Consider the following 8229-nt stretch of genomic DNA (forward strand, 5'->3'; position numbering starts at 1 on the left):
ATAACTGCGTCTCTTCAATTCTGTCAAGAGATATGTTTAGCTTAAAACTTTTTCTTTAGCTAAATATAACAGACACGTTTTCACCTTGATCTGCTGATTTACAATAATGTGAATGGTGACGTTATAGTTTCTTGGATCTCTTTCGCGGAAAAAACTTTTTTTTGTTTGTATTTTAATATGTATGACTTTGTGACTGACATTGTGTAACATAAAACACGTTTAAGAACAGGCTTTAGCACTTATTGTTAAATGGCATTCGTTAAATAGAGCAAAAGTGATTAATCAACGATCGAAAAACCGATGCTATTCGCACTTTGATGTCGATAAACATGATAAATCAATGAGATAGCAGTGAGAGAGACGGAGCTACCATATGAATAAATAAATAGCATCTAAATTTTTTTTTTACTTTGTTATATGTAACAAAAATCAATTCTAATTGCCAGAATTATTTCGTCAAACTATGTTTTATATACTATGTTATTTTCTTTAATGTGTGTGTGAGAGAGAGAGAGAGAGAGAGAGAGAGAGAGAGAATTAATTAATTCTTACTGTAGGAATTATTATCACTTTATTCCTATGATTAATATGTTTGACTATATTTCCATGAAAATTTTTTTAGTTCATCTATCATCAAATCATTTTTTCGATACTGGCATAATTTTACAATTTCCTTCGTGCTGCATTACGCATCGAGAAATGACAATATAATAAGAAATCTTGAATTACTCGCGCTCGTCGCGGAATATCTTCCCGTCTGCGAGCCAAGTGAAACCGGATCTTGGAGAGAACGCGGTACGTTAGTGCCAATATAAAGACAGCCGGCGCGAAATACTTCTAATTCGGTACATGCGGAACCATACCGTGCACTTCCCACTCCACCCACGAATAATTTTAGGCAATAACCGAAATTTATTTTTAACAATTCACGATAATTGTTCCTCAATTATGAGATAAGTTTTTGATCAAAATTATAACCTGACACCGAAGTGAACTTTGAATTGAAAAGCATCCAACTTTAAAAATTAATCAAATTTTAAAAATAAAATATTGTATCACCAGGAAAATTTCCATGCAACAAGAATGAACGAGAATGTAGGTATATAGATATTTTTCTTCGGCATTTTTCGCAAAAAGAAGAGAGTTTTTGTAGAGGAAAGTTTTACAAAGTATAAATTTTTAAAAGTATGTAAATAAAAAAAATTTAATGGATAATGAAATTTAGCAAAAGAGAAATCTAAGGAACAAAATGATAAGGGATTTCTCATAGATTTCAACAATCAATTTCCGATTGCTAATGATGGTGAATAATTAGTTTCAGTATTTTCTTATCTAATGGATGCCATATGGTTTTTTTTTAAATAAATTAAATAAAAGACAAATGTTTTCATAAAATAGTAAAATTCATGGATATTGTAATGCAATTATTATTGGGCTCTAAAAGATATTAGAAGGTATTGGAAAGCATTTTTTTGAAAGTGATATATTTCTTTTTAATTTTTCAGGAAGAGAAATTTTTTATTTTAAGAATGTGTGTGTATGTGTGGTGCATTAAAATTCGATTTTTAGCGAAAACTTTCCACGTAAAAGAAATTATAGTTTGGAAAATTATTTTGCATGGACTGTTTTATTTAATGACACTATTAAATATCGTTATCGCAAAAGTTGTTCGCAAAATAATAATAATGATATATTTAACTTAAAATATTTTTGAATATTATTTGAATATTAATTAATTTGAATATTAGGTTTCAGCAATATTTTTGACGGCAGAGTTTAGATCTATTAATATTAAGAACAGTCATTTACACGGTTGTCGCGCATCGATATCAGTCATGGTGCAGCGAACGTATTTCTTTCTGCTGGAAAAAAATGTGCGTTACATGCCGTCACAAGTACTGTCATTTCGTTCGATCGTTGTCATCGTCGCCGTCGAAGTTAGCCCACAAACTCATCGGCGCGCATCCATCTCGCAACTTTCGATCGCTAGACAATTCTATTCGACTGGCGGTAATTACGCGACGCCGTGATTATACGCTAAGATTTTCCGCATGTCACTAGGTCACTGTACTGTGTGTCCTACAAGAGGACATGAATACAGATCGCTCTCTAAATATCAGAGCGCTGGCAGTCGCATTCAGCGGCCGCTGTTCCTAAAGTGCAATCCAGGAACGTAGCCGTGGAATGTGTTACCGACGGAAAATTGGGGAACGGCTGAACGGCAAAATCGCGCAATTACTCTCGTAAATCTGGCAAACCCTCGACTCAGTATAAAATAACAATGTTTCATCGTTTGTTGCTGCGAAGTACGAGAATCGTCGTCGCTATTTCGCGCTATTCGGCGCGGATAATCAAAACAACTTGTTTTCGACGGAATTCTCGTAAAAAAATCTACAACTCGCTGATGTACAACCACGAGAAAAACACAACTAGGTCTTTCTCCTTCTCTGTTTCTACTTTCCTACGTTACTCTTTCTCCCCCTCCCCCCCTCTCTCTCTCTTTCTCTCTCTTTCTCGATCTTCATTTCGCTTCTCTCTTTCTCTCTGTCTCTCTTTCTCTCGTAATGCAAAACGAGTTTGCAGCGATTCAATGCCTTGGTCTTGCAAATGTGAAAGTACATTACTGCGGGCTCTGAAAGTCGTTTTGCTCGAAGGTTTACCTTTCGAACGGCCCTGGACTGTTCAACAATAAAAGAACTTTAAGTGAGGACAAAATGTACTTATTGCACGATAAAAAATTTTTTGCAAAATCTAACTATTGGGTTTGCTATTTGATTATTTTATAATTATAAATCTAATTGCAGTCATAATTTTATGCCTTAATTTTTTTTAGAAAAGCAATTGAAGGACATAAACATTACAGTTTTACTTACGAATATTCTTTCAGTTGATGTCTATTAAAAATCATTAGATAATACGGATAAGGTAAAATTTCACCAGATACAAGAATAATTTATAGCTCATTCCTATTTGATTTACTATCATATTTGCTATCATGTTGCTGCTTTCAAAATGAAGTGAAAGTCATTACTATAAAAATATATTATTTTCGTACGTCAAAATTCTATAAAAATTCTCTCAAAAAAGGAAGACAATGGAGAGAAAAAGATAAAAAATTTTTCGTGCAATTGACAATAGAATAATAAAAGTATTAAGCAGCGATATTGAACGCATTGGAATCTTCAAAAATCGATGTTGCATACAAAAAGACAAATTATCAATTTATCATTCGATTAATTAAATATTTCACAATTATACAGGGTGAGGAAAAAGTCCCAGACCCCTGAAATATCTTGATAACAAAGCATTTTTGAGAAAAATGTTTCATACAAAAGTTATAGGGTTTTAAGAGACGCATCACATAGTAAGGTTAATATGACTTTGAATAGCATTGTCAAGGTCACGTAAAAATCACTTTGAAATTTTTAAATGGAAATCCCCATTTTTTTATTGCATATTTTTCTAGCTTATTTCAAGACTTTTCCAAAACACTATAATTAACTTTTTTGTTCAGGACTTTCCGAGTTATGAAACATGAATGTTACAGTATTTTGACATAAAATACAAAATATCTTGTAAAATATTCAGTTTTCGATAATTTTACCTTAATACTTTTATGCATAGAATAATGAGATGAATCAATTAATATAAAGAAAACACACAGTTGCTCTTAAGAAAAAATATGTAATTTGCAATATAAAGCTGCATATTTTTTTTTAAGCAACTATGTGTTTTCTTTATATCAATTGATTCGTCTCATTATTTTGTGCATAAAAGTATCAAGGTAAGATTCCCGAAAACTGAATGTTTTACAAGATATTTTGTATTTTATGTCAAAATACTGTAACTTTCAAGACAGATTTTTTCAGACAGATTTTGAATTTATTAGAATTCCTATTAATGCAACAAGATTATGGTAGATTCAACCAGAATTTGGTAGATTCAACAATCTGTTTGGTTACGAGCTAACCAACTCAGGTTCTGGTTGAATCTACCAGATTCTGGTTGAATCTATTAGAATCTTGATGCATTAATAAGAATTCTGGTAAATTTAACCAGAATCTGATAGATTCAACTAGAATCTATCTGTTTCGTTCAAAATTGAACAGACAATTTGTTGAATTAAACAAAATATTCTTCTTAGTGCTGAAAAAATCTCAAGGAGATTTAATAACAGGTCCGTTCCTATCTTTACATCTCTCAGATCAACGTAATATTTCATTAGATACGTATAGACCTAATGGGCTTATTCTCGTGGAGCACATAATTTCATTACTGATAAAATTGATTGAATTTAAGCTCAACTTATTTTAGCTCTTGTAACACGCTCTTATGGTACGATAGTGCATATTATTTTTGTTGTTGTTGTGTTTATGACTGTCACTTTTGTGTTATTTATAAAATGGAAGCCACCCTTATCTGTTTCCTGGCAAACTTATTAGAGACCAGCTTTTTTTACTTACATCTAAGTGTTCAGGACAATCCGTCCACTGCCTCTCCTGTTCTTCATTGGTCTCGTACGTAGGCCTGTGCAGGTTTGGCAGATCTTCCCACGAAAAATTCAGTTTCACTGAATTCTGCTCATCATTAATCTGTTGATTATAAAAATTCATTTAATTCATTTAAAAAGCAGTTTTTTATATATACTATATTATATCCGAACATTGGATATACATATATTCCATGTCCTTAGCAAGTATTTAATGCTGAAAAAATTTCAAGGAGATTTAATAACAGGTCCGTTCCTATCTTTACATCTCTCAGATCAACGTAATATTTCATTAGATACGTATAGACCTAATGGGCTTATTCTCGTGGAGCACATAATTTCATTACTGATAAAATTGATTGAATTTAAGCTCAACTTATTTTAGCTCTTGTAACACGCTCTTATGGTACGATAGTGCATATTATTTTTGTTGTTGTTGTGTTTATGACTGTCACTTTTGTGTTATTTATAAAATGGAAGCCACCCTTATCTGTTTCCTGGCAAACTTATTAGAGACCAGCTTTTTTTACTTACATCTAAGTGTTCAGGACAATCCGTCCACTGCCTCTCCTGTTCTTCATTGGTCTCGTACGTAGGCCTGTGCAGGTTTGGCAGATCTTCCCACGAAAAATTCAGTTTCACTGAATTCTGCTCATCATTAATCTGTTGATTATAAAAATTCATTTAATTCATTTAAAAAGCAGTTTTTTATATATACTATATTATATCCGAACATTGGATATACATATATTCCATGTCCTTAGCAAGTATTTAATGCTGAAAAAATTTCAAGGAGATTTAATAACAGGTCCGTTCCTATCTTTACATCTCTCAGATCAACGTAATATTTCATTAGATACGTATAGACCTAATGGGCTTATTCTCGTGGAGCACATAATTTCATTACTGATAAAATTGATTGAATTTAAGCTCAACTTATTTTAGCTCTTGTAACACGCTCTTATGGTACGATAGTGCATATTATTTTTGTTGTTGTTGTGTTTATGACTGTCACTTTTGTGTTATTTATAAAATGGAAGCCACCCTTATCTGTTTCCTGGCAAACTTATTAGAGACCAGCTTTTTTTACTTACATCTAAGTGTTCAGGACAATCCGTCCACTGCCTCTCCTGTTCTTCATTGGTCTCGTACGTAGGCCTGTGCAGGTTTGGCAGATCTTCCCACGAAAAATTCAGTTTCACTGAATTCTGCTCATCATTAATCTGTTGATTATAAAAATTCATTTAATTCATTTAAAAAGCAGTTTTTTATATATACTATATTATATCCGAACATTGCATATACATATATTCCATGTCCTTAGCAAGTATTTAATGCTGAAAAAATCTCAAGGAGATTTAATAACAGGTCCGTTCCTATCTTTACATCTCTCAGATCAGCGTAATATTTCATTAGATACGTATAGACCTAATGGGCTTATTCTCGTGGAGCACATAATTTCATTACTGATAAAATTGATTGAATTTAAGCTCAACTTATTTTAGCTCTTGTAACACGCTCTTATGGTACGATAGTGCATATTATTTTTGTTGTTGTTGTGTTTATGACTGTCACTTTTGTGTTATTTATAAAATGGAAGCCACCCTTATCTGTTTCCTGGCAAACTTATTAGAGACCAGCTTTTTTTACTTACATCTAAGTGTTCAGGACAATCCGTCCACTGCCTCTCCTGTTCTTCATTGGTCTCGTACGTAGGCCTGTGCAGGTTTGGCAGATCTTCCCACGAAAAATTCAGTTTCACTGAATTCTGCTCATCATTAATCTGTTGATTATAAAAATTCATTTAATTCATTTAAAAAGCAGTTTTTTATATATACTATATTATATCCGAACATTGGATATACATATATTCCATGTCCTTAGCAAGTATTTAATGCTGAAAAAATTTCAAGAAGATTTAATAACAGGTCCGTTCCTATCTTTACATCTCTCAGATCAACGTAATATTTCATTAGATACGTATAGACCTAATGGGCTTATTCTCGTGGAGCACATAATTTCATTACTGATAAAATTGATTGAATTTAAGCTCAACTTATTTTAGCTCTTGTAACACGCTCTTATGGTACGATAGTGCATATTATTTTTGTTGTTGTTGTGTTTATGACTGTCACTTTTGTGTTATTTATAAAATGGAAGCCACCCTTATCTGTTTCCTGGCAAACTTATTAGAGACCAGCTTTTTTTACTTACATCTAAGTGTTCAGGACAATCCGTCCACTGCCTCTCCTGTTCTTCATTGGTCTCGTACGTAGGCCTGTGCAGGTTTGGCAGATCTTCCCACGAAAAATTCAGTTTCACTGAATTCTGCTCATCATTAATCTGTTGATTATAAAAATTCATTTAATTCATTTAAAAAGCAGTTTTTTATATATACTATATTATATCCGAACATTGCATATACATATATTCCATGTCCTTAGCAAGTATTTAATGCTGAAAAAATCTCAAGGAGATTTAATAACAGGTCCGTTCCTATCTTTACATCTCTCAGATCAGCGTAATATTTCATTAGATACGTATAGACCTAATGGGCTTATTCTCGTGGAGCACATAATTTCATTACTGATAAAATTGATTGAATTTAAGCTCAACTTATTTTAGCTCTGGTAACACGCTCTTATGGTACGATAGTGCATATTATTTTTGTTGTTGTTGTGTTTATGACTGTCACTTTTGTGTTATTTATAAAATGGAAGCCACCCTTATCTGTTTCCTGGCAAACTTATTAGAGACCAGCTTTTTTTACTTACATCTAAGTGTTCAGGACAATCCGTCCACTGCGTCTCCTGTTCTTCATTGGTCTCGTACGTAGGCCTGTGCAAGTTTGGCAGATCTTCCCACGAAAAATTCAGTTTCACTGAATTCTGCTCATCATCAATCTGTTGATTATAAAAATTCATTTAATTCATTTAAAAAGCAGTTTTTTATATATACTATATTATATCCGAACATTGGATATACATATATTCTATGTCCTTAGCAAGTATTTAATTATCAATTAATAATTGTAATTTTGATTTTACTTCTGTATTAATGTTTGTAATTTCTGTAATTGTAATTTTAAAAAATGTATAATCTATACAGCAAGATCAAAAAATATTATTGCAATAGAAAAAATTATATAGCTTATAACAATTAACTCTTAAAAGTTCGGCTTTTAAAACATTTATATTAATGAATACATAATTGTCGATTTATATTTAATGCAAATAAAAATTTACTTGTGAAACTACAATTGAAATCTTCATGATAATGTTAATATGTGTATAATATTAATAATATAAGATAATATATATAATTAATATAAGCACTAACTTTTTCTGTTTTATGAAAAAATGTACACTTACATTTGATTCTTCCCATATCTTCTGCCTTTCTCGCTTCTCTTTTTTCCATCTTACTTTCAATGGAAATTGAACTGCCCGTCCAAGATTTGGCGGGCCTCTTGAACAGGTTAAGTTCAATGGAAGATCACAGTTCTGTTCACTTTGCTGATTGTGACGAAGAGATGAGCATTCTGGAATAAACATATCGGTAGTTGAGAAGTTTTATGGCGATCATTGCGTATTGTTAGTACATTGGCTTTAAAGAGACATCGTTAATTCTTCACTATTATTTAACATGTTTGCAAGTGGCATCCTAATACGAATACTCAATCCTACATTTGAATGTTTTCGATACATTTAATAGTCTTCGCAAATGATCTAATAATTTAC

General features: G+C 32.0%; 1 protein-coding gene across 9 annotated transcripts in view; it reads right to left on the reverse strand.

Moving 5' to 3' along the window:
- The window catches only part of Hipk (Homeodomain interacting protein kinase), a 46065-nt gene extending 38039 nt beyond the window's left edge, over positions 1-8026 (reverse strand). For all 9 annotated transcript variants that reach the window (XM_067353760.1, XM_067353762.1, XM_067353765.1 and 6 more), the window contains exons 1-7: positions 7861-8026; positions 7264-7392; positions 6704-6832; positions 6144-6272; positions 5584-5712; positions 5024-5152; positions 4464-4592 (exon numbers count right to left, since the gene is read on the reverse strand). The gene's annotated coding sequence lies outside the window, so the exon portion shown is untranslated. The remainder of the gene's footprint in view (positions 1-4463; positions 4593-5023; positions 5153-5583; positions 5713-6143; positions 6273-6703; positions 6833-7263; positions 7393-7860) is intronic.
- Positions 8027-8229: the final 203 nt, after the last annotated feature.

Source organism: Linepithema humile, chromosome 4 (genome assembly GCF_040581485.1).
Source record: "Linepithema humile isolate Giens D197 chromosome 4, Lhum_UNIL_v1.0, whole genome shotgun sequence".
In the NCBI taxonomy this organism is placed as follows: Eukaryota; Metazoa; Arthropoda; class Insecta; order Hymenoptera; family Formicidae; genus Linepithema; species Linepithema humile.